At 32.8% G+C, this 14,949-nt stretch overlaps 1 protein-coding gene across 29 annotated transcripts in view; it reads left to right on the top strand.

Annotated features, from left to right (window-relative positions):
- shep (RNA binding motif single stranded interacting protein alan shepard) overlaps positions 1 to 14,949 on the top strand; it is a 392,464-nt gene that overhangs the window by 315,206 nt on the left and 62,309 nt on the right. The window lies entirely within an intron of this gene.

Here is a 14,949-nt window from a genome sequence, read left to right as displayed (position 1 = left end):
CTTTTGACAGCGCAACCAAAAATTACGAGGGTCGTTTGAAAAGTCCGTGCAAAGTCAGAGAGATAGCACTACTGGCGCGTATCGAGGTTATGTTTAGTTAGTAGCATCTCTTGGAAGAACACACACCAAGTTTCAGCCAGATCGGTCTATTTCTTTGTGTTTGGCATTCGTTTGAATCGAGGAAGTCGAGTGATTTTCTCACGCTTGACCAAAAACGAAATCGTGTGAAGTGTTGCAAGGACGGTTTGCAGCTGTTCCAGAAGAATCCGCATGACTTTAAGCGTCGTTTCGTCACTGTGGATGAAACATGGATACATCACTACACTCCTGAGACCAAAGAACAATCTAAACAATGGGTTACCAAAGGGGGGAATCTGCGCCAAAAAAGGCGAAGACCGTTCCTTCGGCCGGAATGATTATTGCGACTGTCTTTTGGGATTCGCAAGGAATAATCCTCATCGACTATCTGGAAAAGGGTAAAACTATTACAGGTGCATATTATTCATCGTTATTGGACCGTTTGAAAATCTAGCTGCAAGAAAAACGCCCACGATTGGCCCACAAAAAAGTCCCTTTTCCATCACGACAACGCACCAGCTCACACCTCAGCAGTTGTGGTCGCAAAATTAATGGAAATAGGGTTCCAACTCGTTTCACATCCCCCCTATTCCCCAGACTTGGCTTCCTCGGACTACTATTTGTTCCCCAATATGAAGAAATGGCTGGCGGGAAAAAGATTTTATTCAAACGAGGAGGTGATTGCGCAGAAACGAATGGCTATTTTTCAGACTTGGACAAATCCTATTATTCGGAAGGGATGAACAAACTAGAGCAGCGTTGGACGAAGTGTATAAGCCTAAAAGGAGACTATGTTGAAAAATAAAAAAGGTTTACCCCAAAAAATTAAGTAGTTTTTATTTTTGCACGGACTTTTCAAACGACCCTCGTAATTAGTGCTACAGTTTCAAACACTTTTTTAATATCGGTGTTGCATGAAATTTCAATTAAATTATCAACTTCTTGTTCACTAAGATTAAGCATTTCTTTCTTTTTCAGTATCGACAGAAGGCACTGAATGACTGAATCGAAATCAGCCAATCAGAGCATCCGAATTTAAACGGTCCGATAGGAAACGGTGGTAAAGGGTTGCCAACTACAGTACTTGAAAAAGTTTCGAAAAATATTAAATTTAAAGCAAAATGTTATAGATTTTTTTGGTGTTTTTACAATTTTTGCCACGACCCAGCTGAATTATTCTGCGACCCACACTTTGGGAAACGTTGTACCTCATTGATGAGTTTTCCTAATAGCATGATGACGCCAACATTATTGCATTTCCGAGGTATCAACTTTGATAAATTGAGAGCTTCACTTCGTTTTATTTTAAAAGTAAATAAAGCGAGTTATTATTTATTATATTTAGGTTTATTTTTAAATTTAATTCCTTAAAATACTTAATCATATGAATAATTGTTTTTTGTCGCGAATAAAATAGGACAAAGGAAGTGGTTAATATAAACTGGATTTCCTTTATCGTGAAACCGGATATATATATTTCTGCAATCGCTAAATAATGGGTCCATTATTTATTATGCCAATTTCAACTACAAGTGATTAAAATTTTGATATAACAAAATGCTCTATTTTTGTGGATTATTGCTATTTATTGCTTCATTAGTGACTTTTTATTTTTTACGAATGATAGTTTAGGTTTTTTGACCGTTGATTAATGTAAATACAAACTGTATTATTCCTTTATATAGATCCTGAAGAAGGTATTTAATTTACTGAAACGTTGGTGGGAAGGAAGAAATTTCTCTTATCAATTTTATGATTGCACCTCAAAATTCCCTGTGATTTTCATTTTTACATTAATCATACAAGCAGTTGATGTATCATAAATTTAATTCATTTTTACAAATCTAGTATTAAATACAATTTTAAACATAACTGGGTTCTGTGCATTATTTGGTAACTTTTTGGATTAATAATAATGAAGTATTTTCTATTTAGAACGTGGAGCCATCACACAAAACTTGAAAGCCAGGGATTTAACTGAGACTCTTTGGATTTAAATCCACCCAGACAATACACCATAAACTCTTGACATTACAAAACTATATTTAGACTAATATGGACTTCAGGAGCAGAATTTTTGGGGCTCTACCAAAACCTTGCTAACATTCCAAAGTCCATAGCAGAATTTTAAAGGCACCTTACTATGTCCTCGGAGTCGTATCCTGTGACACCGAAATCCTTTTTTTTTTTTTTTTTTTAATGAATTAATCCATATCCTATTCCTAAATTTCCACCCTCAATCCTTCTCGCCTAATCATTATCCCCTATACATTCCCATGCTGATAATTCTCCACTGGTTTTAAAACGGCCCAACGATCTCCTCGCTTTCCAATCCAATTCCTTCAACTTAGAGAGAGTACCCCATCGCTGGCTGGTTTTATCTCGTCATATCCTCCCAGTTTTGAAGCTGAGCTATAGCTCGTTCTTATCACGAACTGTATGGGCGTTAGACAGCGCTATCAATTTCGAGAGAATACTGCCTGAAGACCAGTAGTGCATTAAATAAATTTCAATTTAATTAATAAATTAATATAAATTTATTAATAAAAATTAATAAATCACATTTAATGGTTCACCCTTTAATAAAGGGTGATAAATATTAAGATTGTTTATCTGATTATCAGACTTTCCTAATATAGACAAAATTCTGTATTATATAGACATTTTTTGTTATTCATTAACCTAATATCCGGCCAATCACCTTCAAACAGTTTATTAATACTATTAAACCAGAACAAACAATTATTGACTTGTGTAGAATAGCTTAATTTCTATGAAATAGTTTTCATTGTGATGCCTATTATAGTTTATATGTAAACTATAATAAAAACTTTCCAGAAATTCTGCAAACAAATTAGATTTCTTATTATTTGTTATTGATAAACATTAGCATTAATTTATAAATGTTTCTTAAATAAATATTAACTGGAATTAATTCACAGAATATTTATTCAATGCCTTTTGTTTGGATTTCTTACTTTTTTGACATTTCTTATAAAAGGTATTATTTTTGTTACGAGAGTTCTCTTTGTTAAAGTCACGTAGCTTTGAAGATTCTTCTTGTTATTGTTGTTGCCATTGTTAACGTTTGGGCATAATACCATCTTGTTGGTTATATTTTGTTTTCTTAGAACTGGAATTTTCCCATTAAATCCTCTTTATTTTGTTTGATATTATATAATACCCAACTTTGTCATCTTTTGATTCCTTTTAATCCGTGGTATTTAAGGATATAATTTTTATTTTTTTAATTAACTGATGGGAATTTAAGGTTCTGTTGTGTTACATTGGTAATACTGCTTGCTGAAGTTTAAAAAATAGTTATTTATTTAACAAGTGTGGAAAGTAGTACTTTTCCTCACGCGAGGCAGGGTTTGCACGCACGAGCGAGCGAAGCGAAATAATTTTTTCTGCAACCATGTAGGAATGTTCTCATTACTCAATTAAAATCAGCTGTGTAATGCCCTCAATAGTGGGGGAAAATTCCCATTAGTGTCTCTTTCCTCGCTAGTGAGTGAAAAAACTTTATTGTGCTTCCTTGATATAAGAAGTTTTGTTATTAAATATTTTCTGTAAAACTTTAGTAAGCTTATTAAATGTAACTAAATAATTAAAAAACGAATATTAAAAAAATAAAATAAAAATTGAAAGGAATATAGAAATACAAATAATATTTTAATAAATAATTAGATATTTTTAATTATAACAGTTAAAAAGGTTATAGTGCTACCTTACAGAAATTTAAAATGGATTCTAGTGATTCCTGTTTAGTTTTTTTTTTTAGTTATTAACCCTAATGGTTGCAGAAAAAATATAATATTTAACTCAAGTGTAAAGTATTTTCCGTATGAAAAGGCAGTATACTATTTTCTCAAATGCATCTTCCAGGCTTTTTAGTAATTTTTGTATAAACATTATGTACTAATGTAGGGAAATTTAAATTTATTTTTGACATTGTAGTGGCAATACTGTAAGGGTGTGTTTAAGTGGGGATGATAGTTTCGAACAGTTTAACCTCCATGTTAATACAAAATCAATTGAACTTTTAACGCTTTTTTTTTAAAAATTTTTTAATAATTCTAAAATTAAAATGACTTATGAATAAACAGTCACAGATTTGCCGATAAAATCCTTCTTGTATGAAAAAGAATTCCATGTTTCAAATAGGTAGTGTATTTTTGTTGGCCCCCATGTTGCCCATCGTTTGGAATCTTCAAGAACAATATATATTTGTGGTGAGACATCATTATCTCTAGCTGACAGAGTATAGAGGTCTTTGGCCTTTGTTTTTCTTGCTTATTCAGTTCGGTCATTGGCATGCATATTCTAATAAAGTCCGTTCCTTGGAGGGTATCTTTGGACGATTAAGGTAGTATTCCCTGTCTAATCACTAAGGAACGGATTTTTATGTATTTAAAAATGCCAAATATTTAATTAAAATATGCATTTATTTTCGTCAATTATGTGGAAAATATGTGATTTTCTTAAAATATTTTCTGGAATATTTAAGTAAAATGGACATTTTTTTTTATGAAAATCGTGAAATGGTGGAATGATTGCATTTTTCGAGAACCTCACAGTTCAAAAGGAATGGCTTTGAATCCACATCAGCATCACTGTCAAGTTTTCCAATAACTGCATTGGCAATATACCTGCCCTCAACGTCAGTGGTTTCATCAATTGACACCCAAATCGGTCCATCTTTGATATGTTCACGAATTTTGGTTAGTGTATCTTTATAGACATCTTCCAGGTAGTTTTTCCTCAGAGCGCTCTCGTCAGGCATTTTTTTCCCAATATAGGTCTCTAAGAATCCTTTGAAATGAGGATTTTTAAGTTTATGGAAAGGGATATCTGCTCTAACCAAAGCCCGTCACAGATCTGTACTCAGAGTAGACTTACTTGATGATGGAGATGTAAGGAAGGCTTGATAGGACGTCCTCTCTTTCTTTCTGTTTTTATTCTCTATGTGCGATCCGGTGGCAATATGTTGGGTGACTTGGGAACGTTGAGAGCAAGAAACGCGCTTGTCACAAGCTGTGCAGTACAAAATGTCTCCATCACTTCGAAAAAGTTCTGCTGGAAACTCGCGAAGATATTTAGCAACCAGTTGTTTGTTTGAGGCCGATGTTCGTGGCATTTCACCCAAAAAATAATACACTAAGTGACCGAACGAAATGAATTGGACACTTCAACGAACGAGCTGAAAGAACAGACAACGTCAGACAACTTCAAAGAACTAACAAGTGCCCGTCACTGTTTAGCAGCATTCTGTGTAAATTACAATAAACATTGTACCCACTGTGATTCACAGCCCTACAGTCTGTGGTTCACAGTTCCTGTCAACCACCTCCCAATTATGAAAATATGCCCAATATGAAAAAATATGTACATATTTTGTTTAAATATGTAGAAATATTTATTTATTTTAATCAAATATGTATAAATATGTTTTGAATTTGAATTTGAAAAGTTTATTTACAATTTAAAATTTTTTTTTTATACAAATATATATAAAAGGAGGTTTCAGGCTGCATGCCTATATCCTCTCCACAACATACCAACATTTACATTGGGTACAAGTCCAACTTAATGCTAAGGCAAAAAATTTAAAAAAAACCTTACTACATAAGATTAATTAAAGCAAGATATGCTTTAGCCTTTTGTGTTTGTATTTTCTATAATTAAGAGAACTTAAGTTATAGTCCATAATACTTTTTATATGCGGGTAGGGACTATGTGTACAGGAAGTTACAAAGTTTTCCGTAGCGTTGTAGATAAATGTGGACACGCTGGCAACATCAAGTGCTGCATGCATGTAATCTATGGGTGTCCACCGGGGATATGACCCAACTAACCTTAAGCATTTGTTTTGGACTCTTTGTAACTTCCCGTAATTGGTGCAACAAGTATTGGACCACACAGGGGCTGCATATAGTAGTACAGAGCGGATATAGAGATAGTAGATAAGTTTTTTATTAAGAAAATCTAAGTTAGAGTTGCGGTTCAAAAGAGGAAAGAGACTGCACATAATTCCTACCGCTTTATCGCACACTGAGTATATGTGTTTGGTGAAAGTTAATTTGGAGTCGTAACACCAACCCGAGATATTTAACTTCCTTGCTCCACGAAAGGGAGTCGCCGTTAATTTGGACAAATCTATTCACAGCCGGTCTGCGGCGTGTAAACAAAATAATTTGTGTCTTGGCATGGTTTGGCCTTATTTTCCATTTTGCAAAGTATTTGAAACATTTTTCAAGGGCTATCGATAATTGTTTGGCTATTGTGTCAACTCTGAAGGAAGAAATAAAGATGGCAGTATCATCAGCAAACAGGGAGCAACTGGATTTGAGTTTCAGCTTGGTGACGTCATTAATAAAAATGTTGAAAAGTGTAGGCCCCAGGACTGAGCCTTGGGGAACACCAGCTTTAATTAACCTCACACCTGAAACTGTGGTACCGAGTGTATAAATATGTGATAACATCCAAATATGTGGAAATATGTGAAATAAAAGTAGACTCAAACGGCTTAAAAAGTGTCAGTATGAATACTTCTAGTTGAAAAACGTCTGTAAATTGCCTAGAAAAAAATATGTAAATACATACGAATCCGTTCCCTACTAATCACTATTTAATAGTAGTTACTGTTCCTTCGTAAGTTTCCTACACTTACTTTTTGAACTTATAATATAACCAATTACAGAACTTTGCAAATAAATTGGTTAAAGAATAGTTTTTCTAAATAAAAATGTCTAGAGCTTAAACTGAAAGAAATTAAGGACGTTTAAATATATTTTCTATTCATTTAATGTTCAGTAGACATTCAATTTTATACAGTTACAGAAAAGCAATTGGTTCAAATTTGGCTTAATAATTTTGCAGCTGTCAAAGACAGGAAATTAACTTTATAACTAGATTTCTTCTTCCTTTCATTGAGACGGCGGAAGTGACGTAATATGCTTAATAAAAAAAAGTACTTTTTTTTTAGAACGCAGGAGGAAATGAAAAAGTCCGTTAGTTCTAATAATTTTGGGAATAATAGATGTCTATAATCTTTAAGTTAAGTAAGATTTAAAATGTAAGCGAATAAAAATCACTTTAATCCGGAAGAAGATGCTTATAATTTTAGGAAAAGTCACGACTGGTAATGAAGTTTGCCGGAAATAGAATTTACAATTTTATTATTGTGGCCCATTATTCCAAATATAATTTCTGTCACTTCCTCTGAGAGCGCATTGTAGCAGAGATTCTCGAAACTTGACTTCCTCTACTGCCTCCCATTTTGAGAATCAATCATTTTTCTAGCGCCCCCTAAAATTTTGCTAATTTACCACATCTTAAAAAAAGTCACAATCGCAATCATTACTTTAATTTAATTATAGCGTGCCATATGAGTCTTATCCTGTTTCTGAGTTCGAACTTACAATTTTAAATGAGACTGTTCTAATGAGAGCAATGAAATGCAACTTTATAAATAATATTTAGAAAAAACGTTTATTCAAATTAAATCAAAACATTTCAATTTAAATTTTAAAACTAATCTAATGTGAAGGGATTCAAACGATTTCCCTTTATAGTTAACAGTGTTGCCACAGCAATAAATCCACGTTCACACAAAATACGACGATAGGAAATGCTATCCAAAAAAAATCGTTGAACAATCCGACCACAATCCAAGGGTACATTTGCGGGGATTGGCTTTTTGTAGCCCAAAATAAATGAAACAACCAAATAATCGATGTTAATGTAGTAGGCAGTTTTTTGATTTTTAGTTTAAAATATCAGAAAAAACACAAATTAGCCATCGCCTCCTCCTGTGAGCCTCCAGCGACCACAAAGGGGGGGGGCATTATTGCCCAATTTGATGAGACAGACAGAGACTTTACCCTCTTTTCAACAAATTAAAAAAAACAAAAAAAAAACAGCACTTTAAAGATTCATAATTAAAATCGTGAAAGGTCTCAGTAGATTTGGTTTTATAACCTCTTTGCAGTAAAAAATAAAAAGGATGCCATAAAGAGAAGTATAAACACTATCATAAAGGCAGTGGTGGTTATGTGGGGATATAAGACTAGATCGATGGATGAAATAGTTACAAATTTTTGTTTTAGTTTGTTGTTTGTGAGGGGGAACAAAGTATTGGCACCAAAATTTTTGATTTTTGTTGATTTCTTTTGCCTAAATTGCGATTTTATTATCGATTATTGAAAATAAATCCACACCCACTGTATTACCATTTATTTACTTGCTGCTAAGTTAAAGCATTAATGAAGAACGATATTTGGAAGGCATGATTAATTAAAGTAATAGAATTAAAAAGAAATTTAATTTAAAATTCAAAAGTAATAGAATCAAATTAGTTTATTTATAACCAATCATAAATGATTTTATTGTAAATTACATAAATTTTATAAATTGGTGTCCTTGAATAGAAAAAACTATTTTTATCTTTAAAAAAAAATTCTAATATTTCTACGAACATCCATCTGCTACTAGTTGTCATGACGATGACAGTTAATGTTCTTATTATCTTCACACAGCTTCTCCATAACTTTATCTCTTCTGTTGATAAAACATGTTTCTGCTATTTTAAAAAATAATATTACTTGATTTCACAGTTTAAAAGTTCAGTTTTATTTTATTTTATTGGCAGCTAAAAAATACAGAGATTGAGATTAGGAAATCAAAAAGTCGGTTGTGAATGTTCTTTGACTTATTATTATTGCTCGTGGCATTTAATTTATTTATTACGTCCACGTCATTCGATGACTCGCAGTAAAGGGCGCTTTGGACTGAAATAAAGATGCAGCGTTGGCCCCATACTCTTACGTGTGATCCATTCGGTCAGTTGGGGACACCGGAAGTGAGAGAATCCACTATATTCTTGTCCAGGAAGTCGGTCATGTCCAATGGCAACCATGCTACTGCCGCACTATCTCTCAGCTTGGACAGCTAGCAGTCTCTAGACCAGGGGTCGCCAAACTTTTATTGATCATGGGCCCCCCCTAGATAATTTTTCGAAATCTCCATCGACCCTCTATAAAAGTAATTTTCAGTTAATTAAAATAAAACTATTAGGTACTGTGTTTTTATATTTATTTTATGATTTTAAACATTTATTATGACGTAGTACGATACTTAGGATTGTACATTGACAAGAGACTCACGTGAAACCCACATACTCGACTGAAACGACAAGACGTGAACAGACGCTACTAGACTACTTGACCGCAGATCCAAACTCGACTTGAATCACAAACTGACAATTTACAAGACACTGTTAAGACCGATATGGACATACCGGAGCAGAAGTGTGGGGCTCAACCAAACCCTCAAACTCCGAACTACCTACAGATACTGCAGTCTAAAATCCTGAATGCTCCATACTACATTTCTAACCTTACCATTCACACTGACCTTCACATCCCTTTCGTCATTGACCTAACAAAGTCTCGCTACTGCAAATTTCACAGCCTCCTAGCTCTCTATTCTAATCCTCTTGTCCAACAGCTCTCCTCTCCACACCTTCCAAGACAATCCTCCTCGTCGCTTGAAGCGGAAGTGGCCTAGGGACCTACTGATGTGAGTGTAATATGCACCGAGAAAGAGTTCCACCAATGGGTAGTTGCTCTAACATGACTTTCATATGAATTTAACCAGTTTCATCAAATTTACTTGATGCAACATTTGTTGTAGGTGTAAATATGACAAATAAAGTAAAAAAAAAAAAAAATTAAGTAATTTTAGATTGTGTAACAAATAGTTTTATGAAAAATATCTTAATGTTGAAATTTAAATACCTTAATATTTATTAAATAATAAGTAATTATAAATAAAGTAACTACAGTATTGCTACTTAATTAATGAGATGGGTGTGCCCTGGGTGTTTCTTTGCAAGGTTCCGCTATATTGGGTTCGAAATTGTTTTTCTTTCTACCCCCTGGCACAGATCGACCCCCTACTTTTGTTAAATAGACCACTTTGGCGACCTCTGCTCTACACAATGTTCGCCTAAGGTTTTTCTTTATTCTGGAACTCCCTTAGTAGATGCCACAAGTTGCCAAGCGATGTGCAGAGAAAGCATTTTATAGGGTTCCTGCATTTTTTTTTTTGGCAACTTTGCAAAGCCGGCCATGGATCATTACTCTGAAAATCCACAATTTGCTAGAAATCCATTTTATTTATCACCAAGTCTATCTAGCACGGGTAGATCCTTGTAGCTGAAAGATGCCTCCAGTTCATTATAAAAAAATGAAATCCCCCCTAAACCTTCATTAAAATAATTTTTCATCCAAATAATTTCAGTACACAAAAAAACGATAGCGTTTTATATGACTAATCGATTCCCAAAAAAAAAAATTATTCCAAGCAGTTTAGCCACATTTAATTCTATTCTTTTACGAACATTTTACAGTTGGTAAAACTGTGCATGCAGTACGTCATAAAAAACTGAAACGAAAGGAATTAAATTCTCAAATTTAATTTAAATTTACTAAATTATTTTTTTACAAAAAAGTGATTCATCACTCCATTATTCCCCCACTTAAATAAATATTACTAATGAAAGATAAAAAATACTAAATATATTTTGGTTTTATCAACGCTAATTTTGTTTTATTATGTTAACAAATGATTCACACATTATTATCGTCATATTTAAAAATTACTTTATTTTATTATTAGAATTTTAACTTTTTAGAATTTATAGATCGATACGAAAGAGAATATTTATTATAAAATTATGTAATAACTCAAGGATAAAAGTAAATTAAAAATAGAAAGAGGTTAAAATGTTATATTTTGAGTAGGTTATTTAGGTAATGATTTTGCAGAAAATTGTATTTTTAAATGAGTTAACAATAACAAGAAAATGAATTTAGTAATTATTTACTACTTTATTTGGAATTTATTGGGAAGTAAGTGCTAAGGGCTTTCTTAATTAAAACTGTCCGGTAGGACAGTTGTATAAGGGTTGACCATCAAAAACTGCACGAAAAAGCGTAACGTTAAAAAACACCCAACTTTGACAATTTTTTTCTATTTTTCTATAAAAGATAAAATTCCCAAATTTTCTTTATAATAAAGAGCAAATTCTCCTTTATGACTGTAATTTTTTTGCAACAACCTAGATCTGATAGATTTTGAGAAAAAAGTTGCCGAAAATTTGCAAAAACGGCATTTTCAAAAATTGTTCTTGTTCTTGTTCTTGTTCTTCTTCTTCTTCTTCTTCTTGTTGTTGTTGTTGTTACCTTTTTTGTAAACAACGTAGCGCCTAAACGCGTCAACCGATTTTAATGAATGAGGTATCATTCGAGTCGGAATGTTATGTAGATGTGCCTTTTGGGGGTCTCGACGCTGTACATGGAAAGGGAGAGGAGTTAGCCCCCTTTATGTAAGGCCCCCCTCTAAAATTATTATCATTAATTACTCTGTAAATCTTAGCCCGATATTGGTAAAATTTGGTAGGATGACAGGGTTAGGGCTCCCCTAACTACATTAAAGCGACGATCTGCTCTTACACTTGTTAAGGGGAAGTATAGCAATCGTTTCAAATTATCGAAACGTGAACCGATTTTCATGAATGAAGTGTCATTCGAATCGAAATTTTGTACAGATTTGCACTTTTAAAGTCTCGACGCTGTGCCTCATAAGGAGGGGAGTTTGCCCCACCCAAGTTAGACCCTTTCTAAAAACCCAAGTTAGACCCTTTCTAAAACTATGTTTACCAATATTTCTATAACGCTTAGTCCCATTTTGATAAAATTTAGCAAGAAGAAGTGGTTAAAGCTCCTCTACGTGGCTGTGAAGTGCTATCATGCTCTTGCACCTACTAAGAGGAAGTACTGCAATCGTTAAAATTATCAATGAGTGAACCGATTTACATCAATGAATTGTCGTTCGATTCAAAATCTTTGCCTCTTCGCCTTTTAGGGAGAAGTACTGTAATCGCAGTTTATTTTTCTTACTCCTCTTAAAGGGAAGTACTGAAATCGCAGTTTAATTTTGCTATTTACGTACAAATTACCTTCTTATTTTATTCAAAACGCTTTCTCAAAAAAATTGTTATTGAGGATGGTTTGGGGGACCGCAACTATAATCATTCTTTAAAAAGATCTCACCAGTGGTAGTAACTCCGACTCAACACCTTTTCAGGTTATAATGATAAAATTAAAATTTATTATTCCCAATTTTAAAAAAATCTGTAAAGCAGATATGTAACTTTGCAAAACATACAAAAGGAAAATCTATCCAAAAGGTACAAAAATCTCTTTAACAAAAACTTACAGTTTAAAAAGTTAAGTATAAGGGTTGATTAAACGCCAAAAGGTACACAAATCAGCAAGTACCCAACATTTCATTAATACTTCATTAATATTTAAGTAATTCTACTGCATTAATTTTCATTAATATTTTTTTGAATTTATTAGATGTCACAGACCCTTATGCTGGCCAGTTCATTCATTTTCTTTTTCTTTTTTTTATGATTTAAGTCGCTTCAACATCTAAGGTTATTGGCGCCCGGAGCTTTTTTCAGTGCACTGCCGGCCTCCGGACAGTGTTCTCTCGTTACAAAAAGTTTTTGAATTTTCTAGCCTCATATTTTTTTTTTATATTTTCAATAAAGTTTTTCTTTTTAACCTGTGATTAATAGTTTGTTGATTAGATATTACAGTCAATCTAAGTTAAATGGTGTTCTACTTGAACAAATATTTTGTAGATTAAAATGGCCAGCATAAGGGTCTGTGAAACATCTAATAAATTCAAAAAAATATTAATGAAAATTAATGCAGTAGAATTACTTAAATATTAATGAAGTATTAATGAAATGTTGGGTACTTGCTGATTTGTGTACCTTTTGGCGTTTAATCAACCCTTATACTTAACTTTTTAAACTGTAAGTTTTTGTTAAAGATTAATTAAATAAATTATTTAAAAGCACAATTATATAGTATTATTGTGACCTTAAGGTCAGCCAGCTACTGGTCGCGAGTACCACGAATTCATTCATTTTTATAACTAGTGTTTGCCCCATTTGAAAATTGATTTACATCCCATGAAATATTCTTCTTACTTTTAAACTGCGTTTCTTTTTTATTTTATCTGCTTCTTAGAAAGAATAAATATTGAGATAATGTCAAATTTGTCTGTATTGAGTTTTTGATTTAATTTTTAAAAGATCCAAAAGGAATGGTTTTTATAAGATGTGTAGAGTGAAAACAACAGCTCAAAAATCAATAACAGGGATTTCAATCTCAGAATTAATCTCCGTGGAGACAGTTCACTGTATCCCATATCCAAGATCAAGTCATATGTTGGCAACAAGGTGAACGATTTTTTATTAGTTAGGTGCTAAGCAATCCATTTCATTGGCCAGGAACACTTTTTTTATGTATGTAATGCTATGTATACTATGGACATTGACGAAATCAGACGTAGAAGTCTGAAACTGAAATTAAAACTGGTAGGACAGTTGTAAAGGTGCAAAAAAACTGCACCAGAAAAAGCAGTACGTCATAAAAAACACTCGAACTTTGACAATTTTTTTCTCTTTTATTATAAAAGTTAAAATTCCAAAATTTTCTTTAAAATATAGTGCAAATCCTCCTTTAAAACTGTAATTTTTTGCAACAACCAATATCTTACCAGATTTCGAGAAAAACGGTAAAAACTAAATATATTAATTTGTTCCAACCAATGAACAAAAAAAAAAAATCTATATCCAAAAGGAACAAAACTCTCCTTAAGAAAAACGCAGTTTAAAAAGTTAAGTATAAGGGTTGATAAAACGCTAAAAAGTACACAAATCATCAATATCCATCATTTCATTGATAAAGTAATTTTAATACAATAAGTTTTGATTAATATGGTTTAAAATTTATTAGTTGTCACAGACCCTTATGCTGGCAATTTTCATGTGTATAATATTTGTCCAGTAAAGTTCAGTTTAGTGTGAGTGCCCATTGATTTTTTTTAAAATAGTTCTGTTAAAATGTATTGCGTAATATAAGCCAACTACTATTTCGTAAAAATACTATTTGACACGAGAACCTAACAATGTCCGAATTAGTAAAAAAAAAGTCATGTCAGTGTGCATCTTAGATGTTAAATATTAAATTAGAAATTAAATAAGTTAATAATTCAATTGAGCCGGTAATTGCCGAAAGAAACCGATCGCATTCGGCTTGTTAGAGAGAAAGTCGTGTGAGTGTGCACAATAGATGATAAAATATTAAATAAAGTTAATAATCAGTAAATTAGCCGAAAATAGCCGACAGAAACCGATCGCATTCGGCTTAATAAAGAGAAATGAGAGAAATTATATTAAAAAAAATCCGGCACTAAGGCTGGTTGGGTTACAGAACCAGTGATTCTTAGCTAAATTGCTGTTCTCTAACCCAACGGTCCTTGATGGCGGCATAGGTTTGTGCTGAATTTAGAACTCTGTAATGAGTTTTTCCACTATATCTCACGAACGGAAAATCGCAGAAAGTTCAAATTTGATATTTCATTCAGGTGCCACCACCAGAAGTTACCATAAATTTTTGGTCAATATAGGTCCACCGGAAGTACCACTTTACTGAATACATTTTTCACTTTTTTAACGTTTTTTGGAGAAACCGCTTTTTCGATTTTCTTTTAACTTGGTATAATTATAGCTCACAAATAGTTCTACAACTTTTATCTGAAACATTTTTCTCTAATTCTTCGATTAAGGGCACTTTTGGGGGAGGGGATGGGTGGGTCAGTCTGTATGTATGTCAGTTCGCTGTAATATGTGTACAGTACTGTTTTGTGTATACTGCATCAGTACTTGCTGATTTGTGTGCCTTTTATCGATTAATCAACCCTTTTACTTAAATTTTAAAGCCG

Source organism: Rhodnius prolixus, unplaced genomic scaffold (assembly GCF_049639745.1).
Source record: "Rhodnius prolixus isolate KJV_2025 unplaced genomic scaffold, Rpr scaffold_7, whole genome shotgun sequence".
Lineage (NCBI taxonomy): Eukaryota > Metazoa > Arthropoda > Insecta > Hemiptera > Reduviidae > Rhodnius > Rhodnius prolixus.
This window is presented reverse-complemented; position numbering and strand designations above follow the sequence as displayed.